Source organism: Cheilinus undulatus, linkage group 21, assembly GCF_018320785.1.
Source record: "Cheilinus undulatus linkage group 21, ASM1832078v1, whole genome shotgun sequence".
Classification (NCBI taxonomy): Eukaryota; Metazoa; Chordata; class Actinopteri; order Labriformes; family Labridae; genus Cheilinus; species Cheilinus undulatus.
In genome coordinates this window covers 3,617,578-3,636,567 of record NC_054885.1, presented here as the reverse complement: position 1 = coordinate 3,636,567, position 18,990 = coordinate 3,617,578, and the positions used below count along the sequence as shown (strand labels likewise).

Below are 18,990 nucleotides of genomic sequence, written 5' to 3'. Positions count from 1 at the left end.
GAAACCTCTCTCCTTCTTCCCCCTTATGGGCCACCTTGACTGTTGTATTATTTAAAAGTCTATTTTGTATTGATATGAATATGGTGTGCCTTAAGATTCTGGCTTAACCTTAGGTGTGCTTTGGGCGAAAAAAGTTTGAAAACCACTTTGTTAAGATATTCAAAGGGGCCCTTAAAAGTTGTTGCCCTGGGGTGCGATGAAGGGTAAATCTGGCCCTGCGTTCAGGAAAGTTAGACAGAGATAAACTGCCTTTAACAGGCAGAAACCTTGAGCATAACCAGACTCGCGTTGATTATGACCGCTGTGTTTAAACTGTAGTGTGTGAATCACTGATGCAATATCAGTTTTATTCTTTCTTTAAAGGCATAATGCCCCTATTTTTCCTCTAAGTTGTATTTTCAGATGTTGCATGAGTTAAAACTTGGACCTTGAAGCAGCTGGCCAACATTTTAGGACTTTTCAGCTCCCTGCCTTCAGGGTGATGTCAGATTAAAACAGCTACCGCGTAAATAAAAACGGTGCATTGAGATTCTGGCTCTGAAAGGAGGTAAAATACAGTAAAGTAGGTTTAGAGGAGTTGCTCCGCTGTATCTGTCTGCCTCCCTGTCTATCTCAGCCATGTCCGTCTGCCTCCATTGGTTTCTATTGAGTCTATTTTTAGCCCCAGCAGACTGGTCACGTGGCAGCAAGAGGACGTCAATAATGTTGTTGTTGGTGGTGGGTGAGAGAGGGAGAGAGAGAGGGAGACAGGCAACTGTAAATACGGAGGAAGTGAAACGGTAGGAGGTGAGATACGTCCTACTGGCTCCATTATTCCCTTTTTCTCGACTTATTTCAAAGCGCAGTGGAGCTGTACGGACACCGAGCCTCGGCGGAAACCGACGCCGGGAGGAAGCGACCTCTGCGCCGATACGCGTTCCAGGAAGACCCGCCGACATCCACGGTACGGTACCGAGGGGTTTATGGGAGACAGAGAGCGTGCATGTGTGCGTGTGTGCGTGACACTACAATAACCACATAGCTGCCGACGTGCAGCTCAAGCTTTCATGAAGACTGGTCAGTTTTAGTGCATGCTAAGCCTTTGGCTTCACTTGTTAACATGAATGCTAACTTCAGAACTGTTACTGTAGCTAGCTAAAGGACATAGCTGACAGAGCCTGCAGCTAACGAGCTACAACCCTGAAAACTGCTTTTATCTGCTCTTATGTAATCATACGAACCTGTGTGCAAGCTCTTATCGATCAGGTATTGATAACTTGATGGCTAACTGGGGCACAACTTAGTTTAACATCTTCCTAGGGTTGTCATGATGCCAGAATTTTATAACTCATTTCATAACCACATTAGCTAAAATCAAACAATAGCAACAACTATGCTGATAAAACAGCAACGAAACTTCATTTTTTTATTGCTTAATTCATTTTTAATGACCAAAAATCCCTGGCAAACCCCTACACACAGTGTAACTTTCATAATAACATACAATACCGACATATTGGTTCTGGTGCTCCACAGGGAAGCGTTCTCGTTCCTCTTTTATTCCCTTTGTATACTCCCTCTACTTTCCACCAGGGTGGAGAGTAACGAATTACATTTACTCAGATTACTGTAATTGAATAGCATGATAATTATTCCATCACATCCCAAAACAGCTTTCTTTTGCTAGTATTTCTGGTTGTTGTTTTTTATTGAGATACATTTGCACCATGAGTGAAGTTATCTACTAAGTTAGAGCTGTCACCTGTGACTAGGTGTTCCTAAAGGATGCATAGTGGATCTTCTTCCTCGCTGTCTTTCCATGAGGTTGGTTTTCTGCTCCGTTCTTGCCAGGGGAGACCCACCTTTCCACAGCTTTTCTGGAGTTGCTGCAGCTGTTATATTAACCCTCGCTCCCTTGTAATTTTTAGCTCCATCTGTCCTTGTTTGTCCATATTCTGGACATACAGAAAACTGTTAATAAAACAATTATTTTTCAACGTTTTTTTTCTATTTTCACCGCTTCAACAACTTCAACCCTGAACACTAAAAAAAAAATTTAAAAAATAAATGTAACAGCTTTTCATGCCAGTTATTGTACACCATGTCACTGGTATTTTTTATGGTAAAAAACACAAAAACAACATATTTCCAATTTAAAATGATCTAGTTAAAAAAAACAACCCTTTTTTAAATAAATACAGTCTGGGCCATGTCAATGATGAGTAGTAAAATTGATATTGATGCATTTAAATTTTTTTGTAGTGCCAAATGCCATATTTTAGCTCCATCTGTCCTTGTACATCCATATTCTGGACATACAGAAAACCTTTAATAAAACACCCTTTTTTAAATTTTTTTTTTTTAACTTTCACTGACTCAAACCTCTTCAACAACTTCAACCCTGACCACTAACAAAAATAGATAAAGAAAAATAAAAAAATTCAATGTTACCCCCTTTGTATGCCAGTTATTGTCCACTATGTCTATGACTTGGATTCAGTTAGACAGCATCCATGCTGAACAGATGAGTCTTTTGGAGCCAAAAACACACCAGTTTTACCATCCTTTTCTCCAGCCTCCTCCTCTACCAAATCATATGCGAGCGAATGCATTTGTTCATGTTAGGTTTATTTTATGTAGAGACATAAAAAATCAGGATATATGTAGGATATGAATCACAAACACGCGCATTTCCAGCTCTAACCAAAACGTGACCGCGATTACGCTCATTACGTGCATATATAAATGTACTGCAAATCTGAGATATGATATATTCTCTCCTATTGATGGAAAAGACCCGTGCATCCTCATGCATGTCCATCCACTTGCTATGAAGTGAGGGCAAATTTGAAATTGTCCAAATGTCCCCCTTTCTTAGTCCCAGACTGCACACCAGAAGTAGCATTTTTTGACTGTAAACACTCCACTTACGGCATTTCTGGCTGTAAACATAGATGCAGATTCGCACCCGAGCACACACGTAGGAGCACACAAACTTTTCCCTACACATGTAGCCCACTCTCAGACATCCATATCTAGTGGCACGAATCGTTTCACTTACTTCTGATGATTTTAGTGGACAAACAAGGATGGATGGAGCTATTTGGCGTCAGTAGAGTTCTATAGGCAACACTTTTGTTTTTAAATATGAAGAAAAATAATAACTTTGGCCAAATTTGATGCCTCAATCTATAAAAATGTGACTATCAACTCAAAATAATGATGATAAAAATGATGAATTTCCTCAAAATGGACGTAGTAGGATCCAAGGGTTAAATATTTCACAATTTCAAAAGTGTCGTTTAACGTCACTTTTTAAAGTGTGAAATTTAGCTCTATATGAGTTAAAAAAGCACTTTTAATTTGCGGTGTATTTACTTTATCACAGAGGTGTGAGTTTACCTGAATGACCTGGTTGGAGCGCTATTCTCTTGTTGTTTTTGACGTATTTTACTGTTCAACTCCTCTGTAGATACTCAGTACTTAAAGTAAACTTTAAATACTTTTTACTTTTACTTGAGCAGATTTACAGAGCTGTACTTCTACTTCTACTTAAGTAAGTTTTAGTCAGATTAACTGTACTTTTTCTTGAGTACAGCACTCATTTTTTGCTCATGTTTCTGGTTGTTATTTTTGATGTGGGATACATTTGCACCATGAGTAAAGTTTTCCACTGAGTTAGAGTTCTCACTTGTGACTAGGTGTTCCTAAGAGATGCACAGTGGATATTCTTCCTCAGTATGCATTGTCTTTCCATGAGGTTGATTCTCTGCTCTGTTCTTGCCAGAGGAGAGCCAGCTTATCACAGATGTTCTACAGCAGAGGTTCCCAACCGGGGGTCCGGGCACTCCAGGGAGGGCGCAGGACCCTGCCTGCTCTGACGGTGCTAGGGCTGAATGATTTTGCAAAATGATCTAGTTGCGATTTTTTTCTCCTGTATTGTGGTTTGATAGGGGCTGAACAATTATTTAAAAACATCTAATTCTGACAGTTTTGACTTGTTTTGCAAATTGGATATAAATTGTTGCATTGAAGGGCTTTTGTCATTCTCATATTTAATAGGAAAAAAGTACAAAAATGGGTGCGCAGATGGTCAAGTGGTTTAAGGCGCTACCCATGTATGCGGGCAGCCTGGGTTCGAATCGGGCCTGTGGCCCTTTACAGCATGTCTCTGCTCACTCTCCTCTCTGTTTCCGAGTCTATCCACTGTCCTTCCTCCATCAAAAGACACGTAAAGGCCCAAAAATAAATATAAAAATCCCCCACAAAAAAACAAGAAAAAAAGTACAAAAATAAAGGTAAGATTTTTTTCAGGTCAAAGAAATAATGCACCTTCTGCAATTTTAAAAAATTGCAGCAGGCCACATCTAATTTTCGATTAATTGCCCTAGACGTTGTCAAAATTAGATGCACATATACATTTTTTTAACACCATAAATGTATTAGAAGCCGACCTAAAACATGAAAAACTGAGAGAAGAGAGTCAGTTCAGTTTTGTGCAAAAACATCAACATTTTAGGAAAAATACATCAATTTAAGAGATTATAAAGTTGTATATTTTAAAGGAGTCAAACTCAGAATTTCAGGGTTTAAAAAGTCAAAATTTTACTTGAAAAACGATAAATTTCTCTGTTTTAAAAGTCTTAAATTTTGTCACTGGACACTCAAAAATGACAAGTTTTAAAACTTAAATTTTACAATATTGTAAGGTAAAAAAAATTAAAAGACAAACAGAAATTCTACATTTTGGTTCAAGTACATTTAAAACATTTTTTTTTTTAAGGATTATTTTGGGCATTTTTGTGCGTTCATAAGACAGAGGAGGACAGTGGATAGACTGGGAACAGGGGCGAGAGTGGGGAGAGACATGTGGCGATGGGCCACTGAACAGATTTGAACCTGGGCTGCCCGTGTACATGGGGCGCCTTAAACCACTTGACCGTCTGCACGGCCCCATTTACAACTTGTAAAGTAAAAAAAATCTTTTTCTTTCTTGTAATTAACACATTTTTAGACTGGAGAATTTGTCATTTTGTCACTTTTAATCTTTTTAAAGAGGATTAAATTTTTATTCTGAACTAAAGGGGAATTAAAGCTCTCATGTAAACATAGCCAATGACCTTGTAAACACCTAATTCTGAATGAAAATGACCATTATGAATTAAACTTAAATCCGAAGTAAGTGGCTGGTTTATTCTGATTTTAAAGCAGAGTTGAATAATTCCTCGATCACGTATACGTTTATTCCGCTTTGAATTAATTCCAGTCGTTCTGCGCATGCTCGTTCCTGAAGCAAGCGTTGGACTCGGGCTGAGACTATTTATTTAATAAGAACCTTAGAAGATATGGATATAATGAAAAGAGTGGATGGACGGAAGCAGACGGAGTTTGTTTTCTTCCGGTAGATGTAAATACGTCACCTCTGCCCCCTGCCCAATCAGAACCCTTCACAACCCCCAGACCTTAAGAGGAATTGAATAAAGGCGATTAAACGTGTTTTCCATGTAAACCTCAATTCAGAATTACTATTTCCATGGAAACGCAGAGGAGAATACTTAAATTCCGAATTATTTAATTCTGAATAATTAATTCTGCATTAAAAAACATCATGTAACTGTGGCCACTGAAACACAGTGGGGAGTCCATTATGGTTTGGGGTTCCATCTGTGGATACAGCGTGGGCAAATGAGTGAAAATGGACAGTATCATGAACAAGAACGTCTACCACAACATCTTAGTGCATCATGGAATCCCTTCTGGACTGAATCTGATTGGTCGTGGGTTCATATACCAACAAGACAATGACCCCAAGCATACATCAAAGCTGTGCAGAGACTATCTGATCTGGAAAAAGGAATCTGGAGTACTGAAACTGATGGACTGGACAAGTCAAAGTCTGGATTTGAATCCTGTTGAACAAATTTGGGATTTAGTAGATCCAAAGATTGATGGCACAAAAGTTTCATGTAAAGCAAGTCTGTGGAAAGAGCTAGAAACTATTTAGAACTCAATAGCAAAAGAGACTGTAGAAAAGTCCATAAAAACAATGGCAGCAAGAATGAAGCGGTTATCAAGACCAAAGGAGGCCATACAAAATATGAAGATTTTTGGTTATTATGTGTGAAAAAGGACTATTTAGTTGTTTCAGTTTGTTATTTGCCAAATGAATATCAATAACATTTTTAGTTTGAAACAAGTTTTTGAAAGATTTCTAAAATATTTATGTTTTCTCGTTTTTATGACAGGTGGTAAATTTGTTAAGCACTGTACATATCGACTATTACAACGCATGAGATACGAATAAAACGCGTGCGTGTATTTAAAAAATAAACACGTTCATGTCACCTCCTGGGCTCCCTAGTTTTCTGGATTGTGATGACTGCAGATTGTCCCTCATAGTTAAGTAAATACTGAGCATAAAACATGGTTACCTCTTTTTTTCTTGGCATTATTCTCCATATAATCTGCCAGCTGAAAAATAACTCACTCAAGGTTTTTGATTTTAGCTGTCAAATGTACGGTGGCCTACAAGTACAAATATCCTGCAATCTAATCTAACTTCTAATCCGATTTATCATCAGCCAAAGCCAGAAATGTAACGTTGAGGTGAATAGATACCATGGCAGCTAAATTAGAAGTCCTAAACGCCTGTTAAAGGGAAATAAATCATTTTAAATCACCAAATATTGCCACAAACTCCTTCACACTCTGAGTTCCTCAGAAACTCTGGCAGTGTTGAGGTAAACTGTTGCCAATGTGACGACCCTTTTATTCTTGGTGTTCTCTGTTTCATCTGCCAGCTTAAAAATAACGCTCACAAAAGTATTGATTTTTATCAAACCTACGGTAGCCAGCAAGGGCCAATGTGCTGGCCACAAGATTTCTATTACAAGAAGAAGAAACAGATAGAAGAACAAAAACGTGTTGCAAAAATCCAAAAATGGAAATATTGGAGGTTTAAATGTTTGCACTTTAGTAAACCAGCTAACTGAAGGCAGGCAGTCCTAACCAGTGATAAATACTCTCAGGCTGATATCAGATCATGTCAGCGTTGTACGGGTGCTGAAGACGCTTACAAAGACTTGTTAAGTGATATGATTTACTCAAATTTAAGGCCATGAAATTAAGAGGAGTTTCAGGTGTGCTGCAGCAGAATTTGTGTTTTTGGGAGCTTATCTCTTCTCTGTGTTTTTATAAACAGATCAGAGGTGGTAGAGGAAGATGCATCAGGTTAAAGATGGTTTGACTAAGGCCTTTCTGCCCCGTCATCCAGGATTGGTGGATCTGTGTTTGTTGTACTTTTCTAATGTTTTATATCTGTAACTGTTGATTGATCGTGCTGCTGCCTGTCTAAACCTGGGCGCTCTTTTAAACGAGGTTCTTGATCTCAGTGAGGTTTTTCTGGTTGAATAATTTTGAATAAAATCAAATAGGTTGGGAAATGCAAGTCCAAGTTTGGCTTCAAGATGAAAAATACAGGGGACAGACGGCGTTAGAAAACAGCGATCATTAGGCAACTTGCAAGACAAATAAAGATGAATTTAAACTGCAAGTTCTTCTCAGATGATGACCTTCATTACTGACATTACAGAGATATCGAAGAAAATAGGATTAACAGCCACACATTTATCTTATTCATTATTGCTCTGTTTCCTCTCTGCCTCCATCCCTTTAACACAGTTTCAGCAGATGGTTGTCTTTCCAGACCATTGTTTGCCTCTTATAACCCATTTTGCCACTTTTAACTGCTTTTCACCATTTACCCACACTTTTGCCCATTTTTTTCATTCTAGATCATTGTTTGCCTCTTATAACCCATTATTCCACTTTCTTAACAACTTTTCAGTATTTTCCCATCACTTTTGACCCTTTTTGCCTTTCCAGTCCATTGTCCCCCATTGTACCCAATTTTTAAAAATCACTTTTGACCATTTTTCACCAATTTGTGCCCCTTTTTTTTTCTTTCTAGACCATTGTTTGTCTCTTATAACCCATAACTCTTATAACCCATTTTGCCACTTTTTAACTGCTTTTCAGTGTTTTTCCATCAGTTCTTGCCCCTTTGTGCCTTTCCGGACAATTTTCCCCTATTTTATTCATTTTTTTAAATCACTTTTCACTTTTTTACCACCTATTTTTGTCCATTTTAGCCCCTTTAGACTATTTTCCCCAAATTTATCCATTTTTTTAACCATTTTTCACCATTTTACCACCCACTTTTGACCTTTTTTTGTTTTTCCAGACTATCCCCCCCCCCATCCAATTTTTTAATCACTTTTCACCATTTTACCACCCGCTTTGCCTTTCTAGACCCTTGTTTGTCTCTTTTAACCCATTTTTACCTCTTTTTAATGGCTTTTCACACATTTTCTAAAACATTTTTGCCTCTTTATGCCTTTTAGACCACCCCCCAATTTAACCCATTTTTGCCACTTCTTAATCATTTTTCACATATTTTCCCTCCCATTTTTGTGCCCTTTTTGCCTTTCTTGACCCGTTTTTGTGTATTTTAACCTATAGTGCCACATTTCGGCATTTTCCCATCCATTTTTTACCTTACTTGGCCCATTCTTGCCTCTTTCAACCCATTTCAGCCCTCCCCCACCAATTATTCATTACTTTTCCTTTAAAGTTATTCCAGCTTTCTCTTCTTTATTCTGATATTTGTGCACATCATGCCTTAGCTGCTATGAAGTCTGACATTACTTTTCAAATATCTTATTCAATTCCATGCCCATTGTTTACATTAGAGATAAAAAGGGGAATTTCAGTTTAGAAAAGGGCTTTGTTTACATTTTAATTAGATTATATTGTACTATACTGCGAAATGAAACAGATTTTTTTGTTGCTTTGATTAGAGTGGTTATTATGCAGGTTTAAGATCAAATATCACAGCTTAACTTTAGGATGGATCATGATTTTTCCTGACTTCCATGGGCCCCAGAAAGCTCTCCCCTTTGTCCCCCTCGTGGACGGCCTCATGTGGATCCATCCTAAGTTTTCACCTTTTCTTCATCATGTCTTCAGTGCAGTTTGATAAATCCTCTGTGACTCCAGGTGTGTTTACAGGCTGTTTCCCCTGACTGTGTGTGTTAAATGCCTTCAGCCAGAGTAGGACGGCTCTTTGTGTCTTTGACGCTCTGTTACAGAGGAGAACCGTGGCCGTATTTGCTTTGACACTGTGTGACATGAATGGAGGTGGATTTGTTCTCTTGCTCTCGCTCTGTTGTGTTTTGTTTGTAGTGTCTTGTACGTTTATGTGGGCTGGGCACCTTTCTGTGCATGACACAACAAAAAACACTATTAATACTACAACTATAGCAGATGGAGACCTACATTTACGTTCCCACACATGCACAAAGAAACTGGAACCTCTAGCGCTGAAATTTTCTCTACAGTGCCTGCTGATGCTGCAGCATAGCTGCATAAAAGAGCATGTTTTTATTATTATTTCAAGTTTTCTGCTTTAATGCTGCAGTCTAAGATCAGCTGTTTAAGTCCTAAAAGGACTTTTTAATACTTCTGTGCATTAGTGTAGGTGTTCTCTGATGCTTTGCTGACTCTGCTTTGTGCTGTGGAGAATCTTTGTACAGCTTTTAGTGAATTTTGATTCAGAAAATTCAAATTATGTTCTCCAAATGACTCATGCATTCAGAAAAACAACAATAACTCATGCTAATAGTGCTGAAATCAGGACTTTATCACATAATGGATTACTGCAGCTTTCATTTAGAGGTTTTTTTTACTGTTATAGGTTGTTTGCAGTCATCATGAATGCATGATGGGGGGGGGGGGGCAGGAAGTGGGGGACAGCTTTTAGGAATGATGGGAGTGAAGAAAAGTTTATAGCTTTATAACTCTAAATGGATCCATACACTGCAATTATCATCAGAAAAAGACTGCATACATTAAGTATGATCCCTACACTTTACAAAAAAGTGTTTTTTTTTCCCCCAAAGGTTCACTTGTTTACCTGGTGTGGAAGTGATCAATATCACAAATACTCAGTTCTGCAGACCTCCTAGTATCATCAATCGAGATCAAGGGGGACCAGAGTCTAGAGGAGTCTTTTCTGAGCTGAGAGGCTAGCTGTGCCCCTCTAACATTTAAAAAAAAAAATCCTAATTTTTTTTTTACAAACATGCTTTTAATTGACACAGTGACGTACTGTCATCTAGGGCTGGGGTCAGGTGACCGTGTGCACATCGTACAACAGCCTCTGTGCTTTTGGATTTAAGCTGAAATGGCACCTTTTCTTATTTTTGCGCCAAACTTTGCATTAAAGCCAACATGAAATCAGAGACATCAATTTTATGTAGTTGTGGTTTGATCAAGAAAAACATAAACATAAAACATAAATTAGCCCCCACCACGGCTTTCGTGATTACTCCCTCTCTGGTGGGGTGGAAACATGGTGGAAACATCGTCTCCTCGACCGGGCGTGCATCTTTCAAACTCTATAAACTCCAAAACTTTGAATAGAAACACACCCAAAAATGCTGCTGAGATTGAAGTTACTCATGTCCGCCATCTCCAGGTGTAAAGTGGTAACAGCGTAGACCTCGGCCATTAGCCCTATCTCCCAATAGTAAAGAATCCTTTAAAAAATTCCTGGATCCAGATGGTGATCCGGATCAGTCCCAAAATCTAATCAGTTCTTCCTTATGCCATTTCTGACATTTCCTGAAAATTTCATCAAAAAAGAAAACGGCGAATCGCACCAGTGCAGATGTATTTTGCTGTCTTCACACAGCCGAGATCTTCCTCCCTGACCCTCACATCACACCAGCTGCTGAGTCTGGTGCTTAGATGGATGCTGGTGGAGGATTTACGGCTACATCATGAACTGGTTGGGTGTTTTTTTTCCTCTAAAGCCCTGAAGTTCAAAGGTCACTCCATTAGTTATGTAAGAGCTTAAAGGGTCATGGTGCCCACTTCTACCTCCAATGTCCACAGCTCTCTCTGTGAGGCTTTTTCTGCTCCGTCTAAGAGAAGTTCTGTTACTCGACCTTCTTGTCCCGTCTTTAATGGCAGACACTTTCCATCAGTGAGTCTGGATTTGCTCGAGGTTTCTGCCTGCTGAATCTTCCCTGTTACAAAGTTCTCGCCCCCTTTTGTGGATTAATGTTGGGTCTCTGTGAATAATAGAGAACAGTCAAGACGAGCCGCAAAAGTCAATATTTCTTGGTGTACTAAGTGTGGATAAATGAGAAGACAAATGGATTGTGGGGGTGTCAGACTCAGTCACAGCAGGGGCCGGATTCTGAATTGAGGTCTAAACTGAGAGCCTAACAGGGTCAACATTTAACCGTAAACTGTCAACCTCATTTTTTACCAGTGATGGATTATGGAGGGGAAATTTAGCACTGATGATGAAGGATATGAGATTTTACGAAGTCAAAATGAAAAGTTGAAAGGATCAAAATCTGATAAAAAGTCTAAATTATTTGTTAAAAAGGTCAAAATGGGAAATGAAAGTCAAAATAGTGTTTTTAAAGGCAAATTTATGAAACAGAAAGTTAAAATCGTGAGTTTTGAAGTTCAAAATAAGAGTAAAAATGTTGAAAATTGTGAATGTACAAGGTCAAAATATAAGATTGAAAGTCAACAAAATGTTTTTCAAATACAAATAATAGAGATAGAAAATAAAAATAAAAGTTTTAAAGGCCAAAATATGAGAGAAGATTCAAAATTGTGAGTTTAAAATGTGAAGCATTATGATTTAAATTGTGAGTTTATAAGGTCAAAATATGAATTAAAATTTAAAATAGTGAGTCTAAAATTCCAAATATGAGATAAAAAATAAAAGTTTTGAATTGAAAAGGTCAAAATATGAAATTAAAAGTAATATAATGTTTTAAAAGGCAAATTTATGAAATAGAAAGTAAAAACATAAGTTTTAAAGGTCAAATTATGAAATAAAATAGGAAATGCAGAGTTTTAATGGTAACAAAAAGAGTTACAGTTTTAAATTGTGTGTCTTAAAGGTCAAAAAATGGGTTTAAAAGTCAAAGTTAGGAATAGAAAAGGTCAATATGTGACATTAAATCCCCAAAAATGATTTTAAAAGATCAAAATATGACTTAGAATGTAAAATGGTGAATCTAAAATCTAAAATATAGATTCAAAGTCATTATAATGAAAAGGCAAAAATATTAGAAAGAAAGTCAGAGTCATGAGCTTTAAAGGCAAAAATATGAAATTGTGTCTGAAATGTCAAAATATAGGATTAAAAGTCCAAGTTAGGGATTGAAAAGGTCAAAGCAGAGGTAAAATCCCAAATAATGAGTTAAAAGGTAAAAATATGACTTTAGATTTAAAATTGTTAATATATAAGCTCAAAACATGGGTTTAAAGTCAGAGTTAGGAATTGAAAAAGTTCAAGTATGAAATAGAAAGTCAAAAATAGTAACTGTGAGATGCAAAATTTAAAATATAAAATAAAAACACAAAATAATTTATTTTTCCACATTCCTGACTTTTTATCTAATTATTATTTATATTATGTTTTATATTTTACATAACCAAGGTTAAGTCTACATTTTTATACTGGAGGGAATCTGCAGACCTCATACTGGTGGGCCAGTTAGAATGAAAATATGATCTGATTTTTCCCAGGAGCACCTTCACCACCCAGTGAAAACGGCTCCTGTCCCTGCAGAAAAATATTAAACCTGTCCAGAAAAAGAGACAACAGTTTCAGTCTGTTTGCAGATGGAATTGACACGATTTATATTTCATTTCTTTTTAAAGGTGCAGCAATTCTGGAGGAAAAACTGACTTAAAGACCTTTAGGCCTCATGAAAATGACTGCAATCATGTTTATTTTTTTGTTTTTTCTTGACTTTAGTGGGAGAGTTTTATAAAAAGACAAAAACTAGCATCCTGACGTCTCCAGCACTGGACGCCGTGACCTTCACTACCTCAGAGTCCACCTCTGACTAACGGCTGCAGCTCCTTCTGGAGCGGCTCACTTTAATGTGCAGACTATCAACAAATACTGAGACGCACCGACTACTGCTGGACACTCTCTCTCTCTCTCTCTCTCTCTCTCACTCTCTCTCTCTCTCTCTCTCGCGCTCTCTCTCTGGTGTTTGCTGTTTGTTTGGGGAAGAGGTGCTCAGGTGAACTGTTACCACGGCAGCCAGCTCCCCGGTTGCCAGGCAGCACTTCCGACTCCTCTCCAGAATGGGAAGGGCCAGGTATTTTAGGAAATGATGGTGTGAAGAGGAGGAGGAGGAGGTGGCAGAGAGAGAGAGAGAGAGAGATTTAGGTTCCTTAATGCTTTGCAAACATTAAGACCCATTACAGACGTGTTAATATGTTTGAGACTGAACCCTGAGCAGCTCCTCTTCCTCCACTCTCTCACTTCTTCAGTCCTTTCCCTCTCTCTTTCTTCTGGCATTGCTCCTGAAAATATCCTGGAAATTTTCAGGGTTAGTTGCATGCATTGCTTTATTTCACCTATACTTGATCCTGAATTTTTCAGTCAGGACATTTTCTGCATGAAATCGGGGATGTTTAAATCTAGCTGGTGCAGGACCATTGTGATTTCAGTTTGGTGACTGATATAGAGGTAAAAGTTGTCACTATAGAGTCAGGCTGCAGGGCTTCTTCCTCTACTTCCAAATCATTCTGTCCATGCCTCTGCCCAGGCATTAGGAAGGACCAGATGTGTTTTGTTTTGTGGTTGTCAAGCCATTAACGCTAAAATGTTAATGGGATCCCTTTCAGGCCCCAAATCCTGGTAAATGCTCCATCCACACTGTGATGCAGCTGCCCACCACTAGTAGATGCTGTAGTTGTAGTTGTAGTTGTCGCTGCCCCAGTGCTCATTACTCCAATGTAAACAACCAGTAACTGATGGCATTGATAGCATACAGTGGAAACAGCGTGGTTTACTATTATTTTGATCAAGAAAATGTTTAAAAAGTTGCATGTTGGCTTTGTCTGATATACTCAGATATAACTGGAACACTGCAGAGAGGGTCTAAGGCCGGCTAGCACTGCTAATATTGGCCTAATTCAGTAATGCACCGTTACTGTCGCAGTGTGAAGTTAGTTTAAGGCAGTGTTTCCCCACCATATTTCCTTGGAGCCCCCCCCTCACATGTACCTAAGAACAGTTGCACCCCCCAGGACAACACGTTGTAGCCAAAAATCAACATAGATTTTAAGTGTTTCACTGATAAAACCCTAAAAAAAGGCCTATGCATAGTTTTCTTATCAAAAGACCTTTGTATAAACTACTGAAAACTGCTTTATCATGATTTTAGTCAATAATTGCACATTTTATTTTGGCAGCCTCAGGGCAGACAAAGCCTCTGCACCCCTCAAGATCTTTGGAGCCCCTCCTGGGGGGTAATAAATGGGTGGTAATGTACCACTTTCCCACTAAAATTAGCGTGTAAAAGCGTTTTTTTTATTTTCAACGTGAGTAAACCAATTGGCAAGTGACTCCTTTCCCATTGCCAGCAGACCCAGATCTGATCGCCAGCAGACGAGCTGCGTGGCTATTATTTGATCCTCTGGTGCGTCATCAGTGTGCCGAAACACAGCTAGGCAAACAATGGAAAGGAAGCCATGGACACGGTGGTCAACTGTTTTCCGTTCTTTGTACTTTTATCCCTCTTTCAAAATATAAAAACTCAGCGCAGACTGAATGACATTCCAGGGCTGATGATATGAAGGCTGATGGAATTTCTTGCTGAGTTGGCAAAGAGTCACAAAAGTTACAGACCAAGCAGACAACAATGCTCGACCCTCTGCTGCCGGCGTCCTTTTGTTGCCCCAAGTTACAGGCACGATATTATGACGTAGGCACGTTACGCCAAAGTCATGTGTGTGACGTTCCCACTGGAGCCGATCGGAGGCGAGCAGATAAAAACCCGTGTCCATCTAGGGTCAGTCGACGCGGGTCTGAATGCTGATAAGAGCCTTTCCCACTGCCGACAGGAGCAGATTGTTGGTGTGTTTAAACTGGTTTTTTGGCCAGTGGGAAAGGGGTAATACTGAATCCTAGAGTATCCAAAATAGCCCTGCTATCGCTTTAATTATCGTCATGGAGATGGTGCTGCGTAATGAGTGCACTTTTATAATAAATGCCTTTAGAGTGTGTGTCCATTTCCAGCAGCAGCACTGCTGCTTGTGTGTGAAGGTGCTTTAAAAGTGGTGAAAACACTCCAGGTGTCTAATTTGGCAAACTACGAGCGCACATGTTTACAGGCACATATATACTCGTGCGTCATGGCGCGGCGCAACTGGCACAGGGCTGGCACCGTGGATTGGTCTTCTCTAGTCAAAGCGTTAAACATGCACCAACAATCCACGACAACACATGTTTAAAGCGTTGGTTCCCAAGTGATGGTCTGGGACCCAAAAGTGGGTCGCGGAGCAGTTTTCAGTGGGTTGTAAATGTGTGTCTAGGGAAAAAAGTGGTAGCAAAAGTCTATGAAGAACATGCAATCATACTTTTTTTTTTACTCTGTTTTATTGTGATAATTGGTATGTTTAAATGTTTATCAATGTTTCAGCTCATTTATCTCCTTTTCTTGCAATAAAAGAGCTGCTTTTACCCTGTTAATGAAGTAATTTTTAAAGATCTCTGGAAAACTGGCTAAAATCTACACGTTATCATGTGCCTGTGTAATGTGATTTATAGTGGTAATATGGTATACCATGGGGAAAACTGGGGTTAGGTTTAATGGTATTATAAACTGCCCAACCATAACCATTGCCTTTCTTCATTTTAAGATTTTGGTCTTTTTGTGCCTTTATTTGACAGAGGAGGACAGTGGATAGAGTTGGAAACAGGCGAGAGGGCAGGGAGACATGCAGGGATAGGTCACAGGCCGGATTCCATCCCGGGCCCCCTGTACATGGGGGCCATCTGCACCCCCATAGCCTTTCTTCTTGATTCACCACTATACTTTCACTGTCAGCAAATGTGAACCTCTCAAAGGCATATTAAGAGCAGGTGGTAGTTCTAGTTATGTCATGGCCTTCCTCCTGAGACACGCTCAGCTGCATGTATGAAATCTATTTCTTTGACTTTACTTTTTCTTTCTTTTTTGATATTTAATCTTTACTTTCTTCCTTATTTTTCTCCTGTCCTTTACTTTTTCCTTATGTCTTTCGGCCTTTTTTCCACCTTTACTCTCTCCCTCCCTCTCTGTTGATCTGCATGTCATTAGGCTAATGGAATAGTTGGCCAGCAGGTTAGTCTGCCACAGCTAGTTAGCTCCCTAAGCACACAGACACAGATGCAGACACGCACACACATGCACTCTCCTCCAGCTCTTGATCCCGTTATCTGGGCCCTGACACTGTTACACCGGCACCCTGCTGACTCGCTCTAATGACTCGGACTTCCACTTCCTCCACTTAAGCCTGGCACACATTGATAGATTTTTAAATCTTTACTGATTTTAAAAATGACCCCACACGTGACGACATGTAATGTCATGTTTAACAGGCTTGTTTTTAAAGTGTGTGGTGTATAACACACATAGCTTTATCGACATTAACCAGAGTTTACTGTTTCAAAATGAGAAATCCTCCCTCTCTGCCTGTTTCTCACTCTCCAAGGTCTCAGGTTATGCCCCGCCCACACTACAGTCCGATTAGCTGATGTCACAGATGTACCAGCCAATCAACACTGAAGCCACTGACACAGTCAGCTTTTGGCTCGCTCTCTGATTTCTTGCTCCCGTATTTCTGTGACATTTTTCATGTCGGCAGAGCTCGGGCGTAATTGTTCAGGACTTTTCCAGTTGCTTACTCCACATTCAGTACATTGTTTGTCAAAATATATTTATACTAAATATCATCAGTAAAAGTATCGGCCCTGAGAAGAAGAATCTGTTGATCCCCATCCATTGCTGAGTAAACAAGCTCATTGTGGCTAGCTGTTAGCTACCTGCTACATCCACATGGTGGTGACTTCAGTCCTCCCCTTGTCAGTTTTATTTTATTTTTTACAGGTTGTATAAACACTCGTGTTGTTGCCACATATCAAGAAGTTGCTCCTCCATTTCTAATGACAAACTGCAATGGCTGTGTTTGTTGTGCTTCCTCCTTTAGTTGGATTACTTCCTGGTTGGCTGTCTTTGGCTCCATGTGACGCCCACAGAGAGCGTGCTCAGCTATTGTCAGGATTTCTGATTGTAAACACTGAACCTGTTTAAAACTTTAATATAAAATGGAGGTGACCCCTGTCGTCTTCTAAACAGATTTGGGAGGGTAAAGTCACTCTGAACACACTTAAGGTTGACCACACATTTGAGGATTTTAAGCCTGATCTGAGGCAAAGTTTGCTTCTTCAGTAGTCCCATGACAGTCTGGCTGCAGACCACCTCCCTTAGATGCCTGCCCTGCAGACCCCTGCTGTCAAACATCCCCACTGTTAGGGTTCCTCACATCTTATACCTACTGGACTGAATTACAACACAGATATATATACTTTATTTTTTTCCCCTGCCGTTATGGAATTAGTTTGATTTATATTTTAAGTTGTATTCCTTTTATATCCCATCTTTGACTGGAACCTTATAACAATATTTCTACAAATCAATTTGATACCGAGACAGCTTTTATTCTCCCTCTGACTTTCAACACACATCTTTTATCCTCAAAAGTATCAATTTAGACCCAGTATTGTAAAAACGATACCCAACCCTAACCACTGTCAGGATGGGAATACATCCAAAAACTCTTAAAGTAGAATCAGATTAAACTTCCAATTAGGGTGAGTGTAAGGGTTAGGACAGCAAAAGTAACAAACCCTGACCTGCAGAAGCTAATTACAAACATTTTCTGTGCTCTGATTGCAGAAAAACAGATGTCCTCTATGAAAATACTCTAACGCAGCTAACATAGCTAAAGCTAACTAAGCTATGTTAGCTCAGGCAGCTAAAGTTAATATTGGTAAGGCTTATATAGCTACTTGGCTACGTAACTTATGCAGCTTTATATGTATGCAGCTGCATTTGATTAAGCTTATGTTGCTAAAGCCAATGCTGCTACATTGGCTTACATAGTAACATTAACTACATAGCTCGCATAGCCAAGCTCCATTAGCTTAGGAAGCTACAGCTATTGGAGCCTGTGTTCTTACATAGAAATACACTGTCCCTGCAAATTATGTCCCTGTCCTGACTGTGGTGGTGCGTCTCAGAGTAGTCGTCTGCAGGATGGGTGTCTGAGAGCTGCTGTCTGCAGACACGCTCTCCAGTGATCGTGGGTTGTGTCCAGATTCAAGGCTTTTTAGAAATGATTGTCTTAATAATCCCAAAGTATGCAAGACATCCTGGCTGCAGACATCCATAAAGACCTGTGTGTTGCCTGCTTTGTTTTAAATTTGGGTGTCTTTTTATTAAAAACTTGATTCGGTCTCTTAAATTGTTGAAAATCTAAGCATGCTCAATATTTACGATTCCAGAGTTGTAATTCCTTCAACAGAATAATCACAACGGCCCTTAAAAACAAGCAGACTTGGTAGCATCACCACCTGGGTGTTACAGCAAACATAAACAAACCCACACCTTCATCCCAGCCAGGGTGTCACCCATATTCTTTTACTCTTTGCTGCAACCGTAGCGTATGCCAGGACAGGCGGCAGAGGATTTCAGCCATCCTCCGTGCTTGTTTTTCCTCTGCAGTCTTGTTTGATCCCACAGGTTTCTGTGTGGGGTATCTCCACTGTGAAATTGTCACTACAGACAGCAGGTGTGTGGTTTTCACAGTCTGGGCCAGTCGCCTGTTGCTGTTATTTTCAAGCATGTTTTTCCCAAAGCTCATGCAAGATTACGCCAAAAAATTCAAGGAAAAAAATGTTAATATTCATGCAAAACCACAGGAAGATTTGGCAAGATAATCTTTAGATCATCAGGCTCAAAGTCAGCCCTATTATTCTGCAGTTTGTACCTTAAGAACCATGTTCTGTAAAGAAAGGTAGTCATCCACTTTTATTGATTGTTTTACAAGGACAAGTCATAATCATAGTTTCTACAG

The 18,990-nt window shown here is 39.3% G+C and overlaps 1 protein-coding gene across 1 annotated transcript in view; it reads left to right on the top strand.

Annotated features, from left to right (window-relative positions):
* Nucleotides 1-722: 722 nt before the first annotated feature.
* The window catches only part of hdac5 (histone deacetylase 5), an 80,218-nt gene continuing 61,950 nt past the window's right edge, over nt 723-18,990 (top strand). Inside the window, exon 1 of the mRNA XM_041777745.1 lies at nt 723-943. The gene's annotated coding sequence lies outside the window, so the exon portion shown is untranslated. The remainder of the gene's footprint in view (nt 944-18,990) is intronic.